Genomic DNA, 20,543 nt, shown 5'->3' with positions numbered 1-20,543 from the left:
AGTACAAGGAATGCTAATAATCATGAGGAATATAAAATCTTTCAGAGCATGCTCAATGACCTTTCTCTCCTTCCACAGTAATGTTTTCTAGGGACATGTCAGATAAGTGTCCACAAAATGAAATGCAATGAAGGGAAGTTATAGTGAAAAAGGAAAGATGAAAAAGACATTTTGGCTTAAATATGGCTTGTCGTTCATGGAGTAGAGTCAGATTGTTTAGAACATGCTGGAAGAATATATGTGGGAGTGAAAAAATGAATCTGAACGATACAATATTTTAGTTGAGTGTCAGGAGACCTCTTTAGTGTTAGAGAGAGAATAGTTTCCCAGGGATAATAGTCCCATTTCTCAAATATCAGGAGCCATGTCGTACAGAATGTTGTCTAATGGAGAGAGAGAAATACCCAAAGGTGCCTTTTCAGTTATGAAACTCTGCTCAAATTTGTGCAAAATATTTGCTATGTGTTCAATTAATTTAATAGTAATAGCAATACACTTTTGTAATTGAAAGAACTGTAGCTAGTGAAGACAAAAACACTTCTATTACAATAGATAGAATATAATAATGATTCACATCTGCAACCTGGACATCTTGAGTAACAATTCTCAAGTAGAATATTAATATATAGCAGGTGTTGACAGTTGTTGAGATGCCTTTACAGAGCTGATGTTCTGAAGAGCTGCATGGACAAAAGCTGACTTTTTTGAGACACATGTACTAATATGCTTGCCTTTTTTACATTGTTGCTATTTCTTCTGATGGTCGTGAGACAAACGGTTTTAATTACTAAAATCAAGAGCCTTGACTATACTATATAGAAAGACCATACAGAGCTGAAAATATTACTTCTTGACATTTAATTAGTTGCTTAAAAATTCTTATTGTTATTATGTCAGCAAAGACAATGCTATCATGAAGACATTGAATAAAATGTCTTTGGAATATTTCTAGGTAATCACAGTAGTAACTCAATTTTTATCCAATTAATGTAAAACTTCCCTGTGATTGCTGCACCATTGACATAATACTTTTTAAAATTTGTATTTTAGAGCCGATAAATCCTGAATTTTCTTAGTCAGTTTGCCCTGACGTAAAATTACATTAGTGTTAATTTTAGTGTACAACTGTTTAAAGTATGGGCTGATTGATGATATCATTGGAAGGAGTTGTTTTGTTGGCTTTTTTTTTAATGCTACAAAGGAGGTTCTTAACATTTGGGAAATTTAGTGAGGCATAAATGAATTTAATGTGTGGCAACCCACCATTATGCCTATTAATGGTGGGGGAAGGAGAGACACAAGCAAGGAGGGGCAGCTCTCAATGTTGTTTACACAAAATCTGGCTCTCAAATTCTCAACTGCAAAGGGCATGTTATTGTTATGTTTATGTATAGCTACCATGGAAGCTCTGCTGAGAATTTTTCAAAGTACTTTTGTTTCAGGAAGCCTTGAGAAAATATTGATTCTAATTAAAATAGCTGTATGAATAAAAATCAGACTTTTATTATTTTATTTTTTTAAAATGTATTTTAGAGACATTGATTCCAAGTCTTTCTTAGTGTTGGTTTGGCAGAACTAGAAATGAAAAGCTATTGGGTTTGCCTTTCTGAAAGGTCATTGGCCTGAGGATCTCCTTTCCTGAGGAGACAAACAGAGAAGATGGTTAGTTTTCCCTTGAAAAGACAGCAATCCATACAGTTGCTGGTTTTTACCCAAAAAAACTTGGATAGTTTGTTGGATTCAGCGTATCACACTGAAAACAATGGAAAAAATACTTAGAAATATAAATTGGATTAAATTTGTTTACTTTATACTGAGACTACTTAACCAAAGTCAACCGATAGCAAAGACATTTGTCAGAAGTAAGATGTGCAGTTGCCTCTCTTCTTTCCTTGAGAACAGCATATATCCTGTCTCTTCTGAGAAGCCACAAATTCACTGCTTTTATTTAAAATCTCAAATGACATTGCAAGAGCAAGTTGGAGAAAAAAGGGGTTTGAATCTCTAAGCTTCAATTGCTAAAAACAATTTGACATTGTCACAATGTGCCTTCATAAGGAGCTCCGGAATCTGAAAATAGGATTTGACTACAGTGTAGAATGACTGAGGAAGAACAGAAAACCTGAAATGTTGTGATAAAATACAGTGATGTTATTGCTTCTGTGCTTAAGGGAGGACCTTTATTTTTTTTTTAATTTTTAATTTTGGTCATGATCTTCATAGAAGTTTGCATATGAATACAGAAAATACCCCAAATGTGTCCTTTAAAATCCCTTATTCTGTATGAAGTTGTTGAATGAAGAACAGCTGTTTGCATCCTAAGTGAGATTGATTGTTTCAAGTGGAAAAAAAAAAAGACTCTGGAAATAGTGTTCAAGTGAAAAATGTACACTATTGCCAACATCCCCAGTGCTTGATGTCCTTCCAAAAAGGAGGACTACAGTTGCCTGCTATGGCACTTCATTAAATACTGTGTTCTGATACAAGTCACCTGAGGAATACTTCAGAATTTGTTGTTCTGTTTCCCACTTCATTTATTGAAAGTGTAAGAAACACAGTGGAAATCAGACATGAGCTTGTAGCAAAATTTATGGTAGAATAACATCAGGATTGCATTTTGAAATGGATCCCTGGCATGACCAGTAGAGTTCTGAAAGAGACCTACAGTTACCCCAGCCTATTCACATCTTGCCTGTTTTGTATTTTGTCATATTTCTTCACTGTACTGAATTCCCACCCAGAAAATCATTTATCAAGATGCTTTTTAAAAGTTGGTTTCATCTTTCCCACTGGAAATTTCTTTTGAGGGAAATTGTCTCTTCTGGACAATCATAATTAACTGCTCTTTAATTAGGCATGAAGAAGGGAGAGACTTTGTTTATACTCATTTCAGCTAAATCTTAGTGGCTAACATGGCATAGTTTGTGACATTGTTTCTTTTGATTATTCCCTTATGGACTCTGAAATAAATTGTGAGTGCTTTGAAGAGGATATGTTGGATTGATTGAGTATGAGTGAGTTTTATGTTGGTTAGCTGGCTTCTCTTATTTTATTAAAGTGCAGTAATTTCCATTCTATTGCTGCATGTCTCAAATATATTTCAGTGCAATAGTAGCTCACCAACTACTATTTCATTCTCGATCATGCCCGTGGCCTGGCACACAGCAGTGCAAGTGGTAAATGGCCAGTCTCACTATCTTGTTTGTAAGACAAGGCTCTAATAAGCAGAGTCTTCAGTCACCAGACAGTCACTAAGAAGAAGCAAAAATTACATAAAGAACAGTATTTAAAATATAATATTTTAGTAGGTTTTTGTAAAAACAACAAAAAAAAAGGCCAAATAAAGAAATGGAAAAATAATCCAGGAATGTGAGCAATCTAATGAATACAGGAGGAAAGTAGAAGACCTTCCTTTCTTGGTCCTTTTCTGTTTTAAAGAATATGTGAATGTAAGGACAAAACCAAGGCTAAGAAAAATGTGAGGAAGTCTGTAGTGGGTTTAGCTATAATAGAGTTAATTTTCTTCAGGGTAGCTGTCTTTTGGATTTGTTCTGGAAACAGTGTTGATGACACAGGGATGTTTTTGTTATTGCTAATCAGGACTTGCACAGAGTCAAGTCCTTTTCTGCTCTTCACCCCACCCAGCCAGTGAGGAGGCTGGGGGTGCACAGGAGTTGAGAGGGGACACAGCTGGAACAGCTGATCCCAGCTGACCAAGGGGATGTTCCATACTACAAGACCTCATACTCAGCAGTAAAAGCTGGGAGAAGAAGGAAGGGGAGGGCATTTGCAGTGATGGCTTTTAAATTCTCCACCAAGGGTGCATTTCATGGAAATTGGAGCTGGAAACAGTGGTTGTGGCCAGGCACTCTACAAAAGCTTCTGTGACATTTATAGAGGTAAAAGCATTTCACTGAGGTTTCTTTAAATGTCAGTCATGTTGTTATTTTTCACATTTTTCTATTGATCATAATATATCACCTAACTGCATTTGGCACAGATTGGTGGTTGAATAGCAAACCTTTCCAGTTTTGAAACAAACCTTATTATCACTTTTTTTTTTTTTTTTTTTGTTCTGTACAGAATGGTTTTGGTGCATTTAACCTTATTTTTATGAAATCTACAGACTAGAACACTCTTCTCATGGCCTGTGCCAGGACCATGTGTCATTCATTTGGGATCACGTGGTCAACACAGGTAATGTCTAGTCTGATTTATAGAGCTGGTGATTGCTATTAATAAGCATCAGACTTCTTCAGTAACTTTATTGCTGTATACTACAGCAGGGCCTAATGGCCATATCCAGCCAATCTCTGTTTTTCATCCCACAACCCTATCCAGAATACCTGTATGTGACTCAAAAAAAGAGATAGTATCAAGTCATTAATTAAAACTTGTAAGAAAATTTGTTCCCACAACTAAAGTGTTTTGAAAGAACTTTATTATATGCTGCAAAAACATAAATAACAAAGATATAACATTTTCCCCTGAAATGCTATTAGCTTTTACTACTTTATGTTATGGATTTAACCCAAAATTGTATGGAATTTTGAATTTTTTTGCTATTCCATCAGAAGGCATACTATGTCTAAGAATAGATAGACACACAAAAATGGAAAAATGTAGTTGTTGTGACATCTATGGAAATAAGAAATGCAACAACACCTTCCACTGGATTCCATATTTGTCATATCTATTATAAAATAAATCACCAGCAGCTTTTCTCTGGAATTTTCTTTGAAAAATGCTGGACAGAAAAACACCTTGTGTGCTCTCTACCACTGCACATTTGTCTTTGAAGCTGCTATCAGAAGGGAAATAATTTTTTGTTTGTATGTTGAGAAATGTAAATTAATAAATGTAAGTAAAAGTGGTCATGTGGGTTTGGGGGTTGTTGGATTTAAAAAATTTTGTTTCCTACCAGGCAAAATTTTACTACTACTTCCTTTAATTTTCTATGTTTCAGCCTATCAGTTCACACTGCCTTTTTCCCAAAATGCAGTTTATCCATTTGTATCTCTAGAAGCAAAAACATTTTTCTTAGTGGAAGCCAGTCTGTCTTTCCTCCAATTTCACTTCCCTACAAGGAAGACATATTTTTATCTGAAGAGCAGTCTTTTCTAATCCAAATTTAGAGCACTTTATGATTTAGCAATTTGCTTTTCTCCTGTCTTAAATATTTATTTAATCTGAAGATTTATTAATGTTATGCCTTTTATTCTTAAGCCTGCACTTAACTTGGACTGCAAAAGGTCCTTCTGCTTTTCTCATTTCCTCTAAATTCAAAGATAGTCCATATTTCTTATAACTCTACTTCCTTATTTATCTGCCTGCCAATCATTATGTCTCTTGGGACCACTAGGAAATCAGGTCTTTTGAGCTCTCTGTATAGCTTAAGTAATGAAGTTCTGCTCTGGAGTTGTGCAGGTCAGATTTTGACCCTTGCAGTTTATCACCCAACATCCTTCCGGAATGAAAAGACTTTAGCACCATTTATCTACTTATTTTTAACACACAGATCAAAGTCAATACAAGGTATCTCTGAAATTTAGTGTAACCTTTAAGTCCTAAAGGAAAAAAGATGACAAGTCATTTTCAGAAGGCACTTATAAATGCATTAAGTAGACTCAAAATAAAATACGTACTCGACTGAGACAATAATCTTCCTTTTGTTGGAAGGAACTCTTCACCTCCTGTATCCCATTCCCTTACAATTGCTTAAATAAATTTTTATAAAGTGCTATTGGCTGCATGTGGGCAGGGCGCTGGAGTGGTCTTGGAGGAACGAGGCTGAGGTTGGAAGGATTGTTTGGGTTGTTTGAAGTCCACCATCATTAAAGCGAAGGTGAGAAGTTGTCGTTACGCCCTTGCAATGGTTTGGACTTCTCATTCAAACATCACCTTTGTTTATTGGCTATCCTGGCAGGGGGTTGGGAGAGAAAGAAGGAGAACAGTGCCTGTAATATGCTGGAGGCAAGAAGTGAATGGGATTGATGCAGCCTCTTTTCCTGCTGCACAGGGAGGGGATCATTCAAAGCAAAAAATGATGAAAAACTTCATGTGGTTTAGCAGTGAAGCATTGCCTCAGTTTCTTGCTGCCTTTCTTCATCTGGCACAAATGAAAAGTCATATACTCATAATACCATCCTTGGGCCTCAGAAGCCTGCAGGAAAGGGGCTAGAAGGTACAAACCCCTTCAATTTATATAAATCAACACCTTCAGCAGTGTATTTGGAAGAATGAACAAGAAATTCGCGTTCCAGGGAGGAAGGGATTTGAAGAGCCATATGGTAAGGATCCAAAGGGCTGTGCAGCTCAATCCATGTAGGGAATTTGCAACTTCATTCAAAATCCTTTGCCAAAATAAAGTAAAACAATGTTGACTTTTGTGGTTTAGGCCACTGACCAGAGTACTATGCTCCAAGGTAAGGAATTTTAATTTCTAGAGGGATTTGTGTTTGTATCTCATCTTTATTTGCTTTAATATTTTGGGAAAATGAATTTGTGAAAATTAACTGCAATTTGTTATCATTTAAATTAGTAGATAGGGTGAGTTATCCTCTGCTTCCTGCATGTTAGTCCAGCATCTAAATACACTCTTTTCTGTTTAGGATTACATTGTGGGTTTGGTGCCCAGCACGAAGAGGAATTTTTGTCCCCACATTCCTGCTTAAAAGAAATTGCTCCCTTTTCCGCTGGTGAGGAAAGTGGTGAGATGTCAAGTGGACTAACCTTCATTTTAATGCCATTTCCACCTAGTCCTTTGGACTCTAATGACTACAGGAAGGGGTCCGCAACTCTGCTGGCCAGCGGCCTGTAGGGCTGCTTCTGCTGATGTATTTGGATAAATATGAAAGGAAGAGAGAGAGGGTATTATGAATCACATCCCCACAGGAAGAGGCAAATGAATTACAAGACTCAAGGACACCAGTTACTGAGTTAAACATCTGTTTACACCGACGCACAAAGGAGCAACCTTGGCTCGTGCTCATGTAGGGTCAGGGTGGGAAGGCAGTTGGTTTTCTTCTGGAGCATGAGATGAGCAAATGAACACAACTAGTGTTCTTGGCTGGATGTTCTGTTTGGATATGCAAAGAGAAAAGGGAAAAGTCTTGTCAGGAGAAAATAATTATATAAAGCAAGGATTAAGCTGTTCGAGAGTGTTCCTCGTTTTTAAAGAATTGAGAATGTTAGCACAGACAAACTTTGTTGCACTGTTGCTGACTCCTTAGACAATGCCCTTTCTATTCTAGTGAATAGAGTCCACTCCTTCTGGTATCTTCTCTCCTTTGGTGTCTCAAAGCAACCTACACTGCCACTCATTAAAGGGAAATCCCTTTCAGAAATGGCTTTTGGGTTTTGGCCTCAGTCCTAGGCAAGTGAAAATTAAAAAAAAAAAAAGGATTTGTTTTTTATTAAACAATCGTATTTGTAAACAGGATGATTGAGATCTAATTGAGATTATTTTCCTTTGGAAGGTGTTGATGACCACAATTGCAGACCTGTCATAAAGAACAAGTATTAATACAGCAGTAGTTGTTGCTCTTATTTCAGCTGCAGATTGCCATCAGAATATAAAAATTAAATCATTTACTTTTGAATAGCAGTCAAGTAACTTCTGTAATGACAGATTCTGAAAATGTCCCTACTTATGTGCTCTGGTAACAGGAATTGCTCCTTTGGCATGCCACCCTGAAAGCAAATACAAGTCTTCCTGTCACCTTCACCTTTTGTAGCACAGTGGCAGGCAATATTTCTGTTACACCTGCAGTATTGCCTGAGCATCTCAACACCATAAGCTGTATAAGACAAATAGATGAAGAAAGACCCACAACTGACTTACAGTCAAATTCCAAGAAATAATGAGTTCATCTCCCAAACATAGATTTTTTGATGTTCTTTTGATAGTAGATGTTTATTGTCTTATAAAATGGAGTTGCTGAAAGAGATAACCGGGCTTGCATAAATTGTTTTGTGGTGATCTGGGTTTTGCACATAAAGTCTAATCTAGACAATGACACAACTTTACTACTTGTTCTGTAGACACAAATTAGATCAGTGGGTCTTTCCCAGAAATCATCCATGAAGTTAGAGGAAAAGCCATCTGTAAATGATTCATTTCAGAATAGACAAATGCACTGCATTAATGTGGAGACTTTAGGTAGGATTTAGGTCACTCCATGGTAGCAACACTGGTTTCCTTTTTGTTCTCAGTGGAAGTAATATAAATTTTACCGTTGAATCAGTGCAAAAGATTTAAGTCAACTTATGAATAAATGTGAGATCACTTTTGCAGGCATCTTCAGATGTGCAGTCTCTTAATGTTTTTCTTGTGTATTTGTAAACAAGTTAGTAGATTGAAGTGGAAGTTAATAAACCTTGGCCTGAGGTATGTAATTTTCTTTTTAAAAACATCTCTTTGGCTACTGAAGAAGAATATCCTAGGTAATTTTAACAGAAGGACTTGGAAATTTCTGTCCCTCCATCTGTTAACCATTTAACTCATAATCCTGTGTGTAATACTATTACAAATGCATAAACAATCACTTCAGCCTTAAGCTGCATGCACTGCTTAAACAATTTAGGAATATATTACTTCCCTAGCAGTGACTATGCCTTACAAAACACATACAGAGCTGCAGCTTCCTATTTCTCTTCCTTACATATGCTGACAGCTTTCAGATAATAAATACTTTGTTGTCATCTCTGAAGCAGCCAGCATTAAAATGAGTAGTGACTTCCCCCTTCCTCATGTGCTGCTGGATTGGACAAGCTCCAAATGGCCTGGATGCCCTGCTGTTCACGTCTGATTGTTTTCTGTGGGGAAAGCAGTTTACTGAGGGCATTTCAGGAAAGGGGAGCCAGCAGCCACTGGCTCAATGACTTTTACACTAGACAGCAGGTAGATGAGCTAACAGTGTTGGCTGGGTTAAGAATTATTAAATATTGTGATCAGCTGCTGCAGGCATGAAAGGGATAGAAGGGCTATTGCAAATAAGATAAAAACATTATTTTGGATTAACTCCTCTCCCCCTCCTCTCCAAATCAAAAAGTGTTTCTGATATTTACCTAGGGATTTTTAAATCTCTTTGAAAATACGATGGTGATGGATTAGAAATAAAGCAGTGAATGTCTGTACTGAAATAATTTGATACGCATCAAGTATTTCAGTTGTGGTTTCAGTCTTACTTTGTGTCTCTTAGATAGGAGAAAGTAAACAATGTAATTTATTTTAAGCTTATTTTTGGTATTTCATTTGAGACTGCATTTGGATAGAATTTACTCAGGAGATGAAAGTGCTTATGAGTTATATGGTGGTTTTGTTAGGCATTTAAATCTACCTCAAATATTGCCAGTACTTGACAGGAAGTTAAATTTTAAAATGTGATGCTATCTGCAATTAATTAACTGTTGGTTCTGGTTAGTACATACCTAACCTTTCAGAAGTACCAGACCTTATCAGCTATCACACCATTTTTATCCTACTATTCTATTGTCTTCTTCTGCATGAAGAAAACAACCTTTGCTCTTTTTTCAGCTCCTAGTTGGTTTTCAGCTTGAGCAAATGAGTTATTGAACTGTAATAACCAGATAGCAGAAGGAACTGCTGGGGCTAAAAGCTAGTTTAACACTTCAACAGCTTCTGCTTTAGGGTGATTAGTCAGTGCCTTCCTCCAGCTGAGTGGCTCTGCTTCCCTAAAAGCAGTAGCAATGCACATGCAGATATATTTTTTTTTAATATGTAATAACGAACTTGGAATTTTATAAGATTTGCTAAGTTAATTTATGTTGTCTTCTGTATAGAAAATACAGGCCTTAACCTGTCTCTCCTTTCTTTAACTTTAGAGCTTGTTGACTTTTAAGCACTGTAAAAGCTGTTGGTGTCCTTTGTTGGTAGTTTTTTATGGTCTAACAGGACACTGTTGCTAGCATGATGCTAGCTGGAAAGCTTCAGTCTTGCTCTTCTGTTTTAAGAGGTGACCACAGTTTTGACTTAGGCTTGGCAAGCTTTCTTATCATGAGGATGCTGCTTGGGTTGGTGTTCTGGAGAGGTGTCAGTGTTTGTATGCCTGGCAGAAAGCAGTGCTCTTTTGCTCAGTGCAGTGTTATGTGATTTCCCTCTCCAGTGATCAGAAGGTACACGCTGACCCAAACCTCCTGTGCATTGACCCAACCACCTGCACTGCAGCCCTGCACGAGCACTGGTCATGACCTGTCCTCTGATCCCCCTGTTCACATTCCTCCCTTATCCTTGGCCGTGCAGCACCCTGTGATTAATAAATTGATCTCAATTACTTACTTCTGACAGGAGTGTGTATTTTGTAACATTCTCCTGACCTTGCTAGCACTTTGATCTTGTGTAAACAGTTTATCTATCAGTCACAGCTCTGTGCAGTCCCTTTTGGACAACACTTCAGGCAGAGGTTTTATTTGAGCAGTGGGTGGTCTGAGCTATTTTCCAATGAAACTAATAGCAGTGATACAGAAGTATGCACTACAACAGGTGTTGAAATAATTTAGGATGGCATAACTTCAATTTAAAAATTAGTAAAATAATGGTGGTATCCACAAAGTAATTGGGATATATTCTTTTTATTAAAAGTAGAATGAAACTGATTTCCTTATGGTCTCTAGTTGATATAAAGGGAATGGCTCTTTTTGTTATGCCTATTAAAAGATTTCCTCATATACCTCCAAGTCTGAAAAGGCAGTGACAATATATATTCATCAGAAAATTTTGTGATAAGACAAATAACAAAAAAGTTCCAATATTGATAACTTACAAATTTTATTGGTGTTTAGAAGTTGGGTTGACTAAACACCTGAGACACAGTCTGAACCTGATTTTTGAGACAGAAAGGTAATTAAAAAATTCAACAGTTTCCTAAAATTTCCAGATAATTCTAAATATTTTTAGAAAATGTATATAGCATGCATATGTTTAAGTACATACTGTATGTATGTATATAACATACATATGTTTAAGTATATGCATAAGATTTTAGTGGAAAAGTGTAATGGAAACCATCAGACTTGACTTTTGATTCAAAAACATTGAATTGCCACCTTCCCTTTTTCCATTTGCATGTGCTTTTGGTTAAACCTGTAATTACCATGATTACAGGTCCTTTCCTATGCGCTGCAAAGAACAGAAAGTGCTCACATGATGTGTGCGACTTTTTTGCTCCCCTGTGCAACCCAACACTTATTTCCTCTTCAGTTGTTCTCTGAAAAGATTTAACAGATTTCTTCGATTTCTTCATGATCTACGTTTTCCATTTCATCTTTTTTTTTGTACTTGGGAAGACTTTTGAAAGGATGCCTTTCTTTTGAACACATCTTTCTTAGTGCATTATCCTTTAACGGGAAACAAAACGTAGCTGTATAAGGGAAGTGAGAAGCTGTGGTGTGTGTGTGTCACACACTCCTGTCTCGAAGAATCATGCTTCTGTTAGTGATTAAAGGTAACCAGCAGCCAGCCCTCCAGCAGTCCCAAACAGGCAGGGGTAGCAATTATACCCTCTTTATATTCTTCCTGGCCAGATGAGCAGGGGTAGGTGGTTGTGATGAGAAGCAGGAAAAACGGAAAGAGGTATTTTATTTTTCAGGGAGGGAAAGAGGCCATCAGGTCATTTCATGGTTAAGCAGCCTGCACTGGATGCAGTTGAGACCATTCAGATTTTTGCATTGTCTTGTGGTGTCATATAGGACTGGGGGCTGAATTCCTCTCTGTGTTTGAGACAACTGCTCCCTTTTTCCTTGGGTTTGGAGAATTAAAACATTGATCCCATGTTTACAACTCAGAGGCATTTCATAGTTTTGGGCTATGCGTGCTTTTCTTATGACCTGAGTTGCTTTAGATAATTTTAAATAAACTCCAGTAAAGAGCACTTAATGAAGGAAAGGGACCCCTTTTTACAAGTATTACTTCTGTGAATACTGGAGTAAATATATTAAAAAAACAAAAAAAAAATTTGATCCTTTCTGTGGTTTTTTTGCTCGTTATTTATTTGTTTGGGAAGCAAGAGATTGCTCACATTTTTAATGTTGAGAGTGACCTTTGTGATTTGAGTCAAAAACAAATGGAGCAGAACAAATTACCAGGGCACCCAAGCATGTTCTCAGCTTTGCCACACTGAAACATTTATTTGTTCTGCAGGGGTTTGGGATGACAGCCCAAAGGCTTTGTGAGATTGAGGACCACAAAAGATGGAACAGGTGGGAATGCCTCATCTTTCCCTGTAGTAGCTCTTAATGTACCACTGCTGCATCTTGGAGCATTTCTGTGAAATATGTGCGTGCCAAACAAAAGAGAAGGGATGTAGACTGTATGTCAATGAGATGGCAATACAATTACTTGTTGTAGATGATGCTGAGCAGTACTGCATCCATCTGCTCCTATTAAGTGAAATGAGATGTACTCCATTCTCTTTATGGGTAGATGACAACAGAGCACAAAACCAGGCGTGTCAGAATTATTGGTTACCAGAGGCATTATTCAGATTATTTCATCTTTATTCTTCCACAACTCCATTCTTTTCTGGCTTTCTGTATACACATCATATCTCCTGAATTCTGCAGTCAAGAGCACATTGTTTTAAAATAGCCCTAGAATAAATGCCCATGGGCTTTCAGCAGCCATTTAGAAATATGAGGTTTTCTTAAAAAACATCTTTTAAATCCTTTGATATCACTTCAAGTGCAACAACTGGACCACAGAGAAAAGTAACATAAGAAATCTTTCAAAATGGTTTTTTATCTAAGCTAATCATCATAAATCTACAATGATAAAATTATTAATGTGGTTTTGGTAGCTCTTTTGAATGAGGTCCCTCAGCTGTGTGCCATATAATATTTATTGCTTCTAGTTACTGTTAGGTTCTGATCACAGCAGCTTTAGTTACTGAAGCAACTAAAGATTTGTGGCCCTACCACCAATGTAAAATCACAAATGAATGTGCTCTGAAAACAGGGACGTGCCTCATTCTAAATTGATGTAGATTAGGTACACCTTCAAACCTTTTTTTTCAGATAAACTTCCAATGACATTTAAAACCAATCTTTAAACTTAAGAAGAACTAAGAACTGTATTAATTTTTTTCTGATTGCAGGTTGATTTACCACATGGCATTGGTTGGTGCTTTGAACATATATAGTGCTATGTCAAGGAGAACTGAAGTATGAGGTGCAAAATTGTTAATGAAAACCAATGTTATTCTTAATTGCTTCACCCATCCCTACATGCTTTTTTGGTCTTGTGATGTCTGTGAAATAGCACTTCTTTTTTTTCATGTGGCAGATTCGAGAATGTAATAAATGAGCAAAATTCTTTCACTGGCCTGTGAAGTGCTGTGGAGATGGGACTGAAAGCACAAAGTCTGAAGAGTCACCTAACCTCACTTCAGTCTGCAAACTGTTAATGGGGATGATTCCTCAGTGGGGTTTGTAAGTATGAGCAGAAGATGAACTTATTTTCTTTACATTGGAAGAGACATTAATTTTCAATTTTTCAATTTCACTTTAAAATTTTCAATTTTCCAAAAACACCTGAATGTAAGTTATCTAAAATACATTCCAAAATTAAATATCTCCCATAGGGATTTGTGTTTAAAAGCCCTATAAAAATTAAAATCTAAAATGAAAGGGAGAAGGTTTAAGCAAACTGTTTAGTTACTGCAAAGGGAGCTAGTTTAATCTGCTTCTGATCAATATAAATTGGATCTGCTTTTAATTCAATGTAAATTGAATTCCATATTACCAGACTTCTGTTGTTAACTACCCATTATGGAAAACTAGTTCCTTCTTTGGAGCCTTAAAAATTGCTAAATATCTTTGTGTGATAATCTTACATTTTATGATGGGCTACCTGCAAAGTCATACTGGTGCGGGTGTGCTGAAGTAATTTCTTAGAACAGGAAGCATTAGAAAATCGTGGTCAAGAAAACAAAAAAGTCTGGATTTTTTTAGCTGTTGTGCATAAATGCTGTGAAAGCAGATTCATCTGTTCATCTGTCTACCACTTTTAGGTCTGAGTTGTTTGTACTGAGTTCAGTAGTATCATTTATACTTTCTTGGTGGGTTTACTACAAATGTCTGTGTTCTCTGTTCCACTGCAGTGTACAAAATATAAATCTGCTATGTTTGTGACCTCTTTGTGGAGAGGCTGGAAAAGAAGGTGAATATAACATGCTGTGTATTTTACATACTTCCTTGCTGCAAATCCAAGGTCCCAGCTGAACTCCCTGTACTGAAAATTGTTTAAAAGACTTTATTAGAGCTCACAGTGGTGAGACTATTCAGACAACCATTTTCAATGACTGGTTGAATTTAGAGACAATTACTTACTGTAAATTATTGGTCTGTAAAACAGCCCTGAAAAAAAGGAAATTGTTTCAGAAACAGACAGCAGATGGAAGAACCAGGCGTCTGAAGCATCTGAAGACCTGTAACCCTTGTGTAATCAGAGGAAAAAAACTATATCTCTGAGATTTGGTACAGTATTTAAAGCCTTGGCTGGTAATTGTAGGCCAAGACAAAACATGGAACATGAACTACAAAATGCAGTTGCCCCTTCATATCTGAGAAATATTTTTCCCTATGAAAACAACTCCAGCTTCAGGTGAGACAGAGCATATTGCTGCCTCATATGCAAACCACCATTCACGTTGCCCTTGAGTAATGCAAATAAGCCAGGTGCAGGTTGTTCAGAGTCATGCAGGAGAACCATGGGAAAATTATACTCTTTGAAAAATATTTTATGCCTTAGACAAACAAATGTGATACTGGCAATTGCCCCATGGCTGGCACTATTACACACTCTTCAGCTCCTTCATGGGGGGCAGAGTTTACATAGGAGTTTGTAGGAGGTGGACCTGCTGTTGCATCAAATCCCATAGAAACAGCGGGTCTTCTGTCAAGAGCCAATTCCCACAAAAGCCTCTCTTTCTTGACTGGCTCAGAAATGTGGCAAAACCTTCATAAAGGGTGTTCTAATCCCCTCCTGGATCATTCCAGCCAATTTCTGACTGCAGGTACAGAGAGTCCCAGCGAGGCCTGGTGTGGCTTCTGAGCACAGGAGGCTCCAGGGCACACATTCTCCACAAAAGTGTGGTGAAAAGTGTAGTGAAACAAGCAAGTGTTATATGAAAATACTGGATAGGAAGAGGAAGGTCAGAGAGTATCTGAGAAGATGAAGACAATCCGAAATGGAAGATAACGTCAAAGAGTATGTGAGGATGAGATGTACATAAGAAGTAAGAAAAATAAATCTGGTTCTAAGTGTAGTTAAAGAAGAAAAAAAAAAAAGCAGCTCTTCAGATCTTTTTCAAAGATGCAAAGATAATGTTTTATTTGAATTAGGAGGTGAATCTGTGGACATACTGGCAATGCCAGGGTGATGATGAAGGAGGAGACTGAGTACAGTAACTTGCCCCTGGGTCCACAATGAGCTGATGAGGACTTGAGGCTGTAACTGCAACAGGAGATGAAGAAGATTTAGTGAGTGGATTTGTGCCAGGCAGAGAAATCTTGCACAGCCAGCCGAGAAATCAAACTATATGTAATATGACTATAGAAGTGGAAAGAAGAGATTGTGGCTGCATTCTAGGATCACATTAGAGACAGAAAATTATGAGAAGAGCAACTTTTTCTGGTTTAAAGGCATTCAAATATGTAGCCTTAATCATTAACCAACATGATTCATGTTCAGCCATAACAGGACTCAAAAAGTGAAGGCTTAAAAAAATCAGTTATATAAGCAAAAAACAAGTGAAAACTTCAAACTCAGAAAAAACGGAGGGGCCCATGCAAGGTTTCATGGTTCCTGCTGAGCATAGTTTTAATAAGTCATGAGCAGGGAAAGGCAGGCACAGTGGTGAATTCAGGGAGAGGAAACTTGTGCTTTAATTTAAAATTTCTTTTGAGGTGAAAGTCCTGGCTGAGGTGAGAGGTTCCTGCCCAGCTGGCAGCCACGTGTGGGCAGGATCTGCTGTCCATGGGGGTGAACATGTGTTGCAGGCCTCCTGCAACTGTGATTTACTGGCTCTTGCTCCATTGAAAACATGAGATCTGCTTTTGGTTTGGCTTGAGACACAGCATTTTAATAACTCCAGTGGCAAACTTGTCAAAGTGTAATATGATCCTTTCAGCCAAAAATCTGCTTGATTGTCTTTATCTTTGATTTTTAAGGCTGCGCTTGTTAATTTGGGTTTGCATTTGTGACAGCCCATTTGTACTCTGAGATGATGGGTAAGTATGTGATTCCTTTTTCCTATGTTATTGATATAGTTTTCTTTTCTTCTCTTTTAATTTCCTCTCTAAATTAAGTATTTCTAATCTTTTTTGACTACAAACCTCCAGATGCCACTGAATAATTTTGTGTTTGTCCCTTTGGCTGGTTTTCCTGCATTTCCCTGGCATTTCTTGATGTCTGGAAGAAGAATCCTCACTTGAGACTGGCTCAGGAGAACGAAGCCAGCCTTCTTTGCTCCCCATAAAATCACCACCATTTTCATACAGGTCTTATAGGCTGCTTTGCTTTAAGTTACCAGATGGTCAGAAAGACAGTGGCAAATGAGAGATAAATCAGACTCTCCTGTCTTGATTCCAGGTTTGGAGGATTTTACCCCATGACTGAATAATAAATAGAACAGAATTCAAAACTGTTCAAAACAATTCAAAGCAATTAATTTCCTCACAATTCCTGACCATGACTCAGTCCTTTTGGAGTTACTGTATAGTAGCTGACAGAGCAATTGTGACTTTGGAAAGTCGGGAAATTTCCATGGCGTGCACACACAGAGTCAGCACCATAGTTCTGGAAAATGTTGGCTTTACTGTGCACATATTACACAGTGTACTCACACACAAATGTACCAAAGGTTTTGGATCTACTGCTCACATGCAATGCTGTAGGTCATCATGTTCTCTATTGGAGTTCCTTGAAATAAATAGAGCAGTTCTAATTCTCTTTTTCTAGATAGATAGCCTGTCTCCTCCTTTCTTGAGCCATAAGTATCCAAAAGTTTCTTCAGCAATCAAAACTGAGAGTAGAAGATAGCCAGGAATACTGCAAAAAAATGCAACTGTCTCTAGCATGAGTAAGGCACTTTGTGTAGGACTGTCTTCCTTGGCAAAGTGACCACTGTGTGAAGTGGTTAAGACACTGTAAAATCACAAGTGAGAGAAGGCAGCTATAGTATTTATTTCAGGGTAACAGGACAAGATCTATTTTGTGTACACCTTCACCCAAGGTTTTACTTGATTCATCTCAAGTTAAACTGATATTTAGCCAACAGAGGCTGAACAAATGTGATCAAAACATTTAATCCTCTGCTCTACCACTATTAAAATGTCTCAGCACTATCATCTTCATTCTTGTTCCTTTCATACCATTTTTACAGCAAATAACAGGACAATGTTGTCATTATGTGCTTTCCTCATTCTAACAGAATGATTAAATACAACTGAGCAAATGCCTCCTATTCAGACTCAGCAGCACAGTTTTAGTTTTCGTAATGCTGGTGGCAGATCATTCTGAAATTTCTGCTGGATCTGAAACTGAGATACAATTAACTTTCTTCCACCCTTTTAAGCAGCATTATTCAATAAAATATGAGTTATGAACAATTGATTATAAAAGCATAGGGTCCTATTTTTTGGTATGAAAAAAATTGAAATAGCACAATTTATTTGATTTCACTTCCCACATTTATTTCTTCTTTCTCCCCCCTCCATATTGTTGGACTTGGCATTTAAGGGGTTTTCCCCTGTACTAATATCAGATTACATGGTCATTCTCTTAATTTTTTTATCTTCTTCAGATGTCTTGTAATTGTTCTCCCTTTTTCTTTTCAAATATCTTATTTTCTCTTTTGCTTTGCTGAGTGATTCTTCAGGTAACCTTCTCTATTTTTTCCCTCCCAAGGCAATATTTTCATTCTCTCTTTTATCTACACAGATTTCTATTTAGCTTTCTCCTTTTCCTTTGCATAAGAGCACTTGAGATCAGGTGCTGGTACAAAACTGCCTGTCAGGACCTCATGGTCCCTCTTTCTTCAAGAGCACATGAGAACTAAACAAAAGTTGCATTTCTTCCTTTACAATTTGTTCCTCTTCTATGTCATAAGTATTTATCTTTTTTTGAAGAAGACTTCAGAAATTGACATCAGTCTGATAAAGTATAGCATCAAAGTTCACGTAGTAAATTTAGTTTGCAGAAATTTTACTGGCAATGAATTTTGCCTCAGTATTTGAAAAATAAAAATAAGGTACCAAAGCAATTTCTGGGCCCTGCCATGCAACATAATTGCACTAGATGTCACCGTTATACTTCCTAGAATAATGGTGGTCATATAAATGCAATATAACCTCATGCTTAAAGGCTCTTAAAGTCTGCATATGAGAAGGTGTGACCAGGAAAGTATTCAATAGCATGGTGCTTCCTGAAAGTACTGGTTTTTTTCAATTTTTGTCTAAGCCATTGGCCCTGAATACCAAATGGAAAACATTTCTTCTCCTTACAGCCAAAGATACTCTAGCTGCTGTGGATGTGAATGCTCTTGAAACAATTTCAGTGCAAATGCTTTTTAGTCTACAAAAAGCTGATTTTTAGCAGTGAATGATACTGAGAAATAATATTGCAATTGCCATATAGACTAAGGAGAGTTGGAAGCTCATCTCTCTGCTTTTTAAAAGAAAATGCAAAAGAAATGCAAAGCCATTATACTGACTGAAACTAGTAATATTCAAGCAGATGAATACTCATACCTGGCTTCCTCTTTGGCTTCTCTTCTATGTGAAGGAATAAAAACCTGGTAGATGTCAGTCCAGGATGAACACTACTTCCAATATCTGAGAAACATTATTAGATTTGTGTCATACACAGTAATTTAAGAGATTAATTAGGTTTAAGGTTGAAGTGTCTTAGGGTTCAGAGAAAAAGAAAATTTCAAGGATGTAAGCAGAGCTGCCTTTGACTAACGTGTGCTCTCTTTGGGTTCTCCTCAGAAGGAGGAAAAGGCCGCCACTTTAGAGTATTCAAAACCAATATAAACAGCCTCCTCTCTTTCTTCCTTTGCGGCCTGTTGGACAAGCAGATCAAATGGTATATCAGTTCTGTGAGTGGCTGCTGGACGATCTGTACCTCTCAACAGGCAGACATCAATTCATTTTGGCAAGCCAAAGGAGGTGAGATAAGCTAGGACTAGCTGGATGTTGCAAGAGAAAGCAGTTGCAGGCTGAATTTTGGATCTGCAAGTGGAGCTGCATCAGACAGTCTTTGCTGCCTAAACTTTCTGACACTGCAGCATGTATAGCAGGGCCACAGGCACTTGCCTCCCAGGATGCATGTCCAGAAATGAGCTTACCTTGCCTGTGCTGAGGGACAGCAGAGCATCTATCTCCGAGGGTGTATCCCACGTGTGAGAGAGAAAGTATTAATGAAAGTAAGATGTCAATTTTTCCAACAAGGTCTGAAACAGTATTTCAGTTTATCCTGCCTTTTCTGTTTATACAGTACACTGACAGAAAATCAGGGAGAACAAGTAGTTCACATGCTGTTTGGAGCAAAGTTACCCCCAAACACCCATTTAGATTTCTTACGTGCTTGAGTGCCTGCATATAAAAATTGTCATTGTCTTTGTATAAATGCCTTACGTGACAATCTCCAATCATCTTTTCTGTCTGGTTCAAATTTACCTGAAGCCTTTGCATCTGCTACTTCATTTTCATTCATATGTGAACTGCATTTTTAATACACTGCTAGACTTTTCCCTTAAATTCCTTTTTCCTTCCTGGTTCAGCAGTTTACATGCCAAGAAAACTGATCTTTAGTGAGTGTTGTTAGGTAGATATCCAAAATAATAATTTAAAAAAAGAATACAATCCCACTGAATTATTTCATTAACACTTAATTAATTCTTCCTTTTTAAAGAAAATAAAGTAGTTTGTGCATAGAAGAAGTTAATAATGTAAGAAATATTTATTTGTTTGTCTAAACACTCAGGGAGTCTTGTCTTTTTTGTCATCTGAGCAAAGGCATAAGCATTTTTAGCTTTAAACTTTTCTTATTGAAAAATCACCTAGGAAAATATAAGGATATTATCTGTTCAACCAGTTGGATAACTGAATTTGTAATATCCTTGAATGTTATCACCAGGCAATATGGCTCTACTTCAGCTAAAAAATCCCCACTTATTATATAAAGCATATTGATCTAAATTGTAGAAAGTATTATACTTAATTATGCTTAACTTTGTTTAAATTGGAATGATTTCTACAGTTAAGGTTTCACAATATAGACTTTTAAGAACATTTTCCATCCTTATGTGCAGTGTACAGCAGAGTAACTACATTCCTAGTGAGAAATAGACACTTTTCCTACAGGTGTTGGGCCATCCTAGCAATTATCCTGAGCAAAAACAAACTGCAGAGTATTAAACTCTGTCTCCCCCTCATGTGAATTCTGAACTGCATGTCAGAACCATTAGAAAAAGGCAAATCTTTCCAGGCAGACAGTCTATTACTCAGCCAGCTGAGTGCAC

Source organism: Melospiza melodia, chromosome 5, assembly GCF_035770615.1.
Source record: "Melospiza melodia melodia isolate bMelMel2 chromosome 5, bMelMel2.pri, whole genome shotgun sequence".
Lineage (NCBI taxonomy): Eukaryota > Metazoa > Chordata > Aves > Passeriformes > Passerellidae > Melospiza > Melospiza melodia.
Note: the sequence above shows the minus strand (reverse complement) of the source record.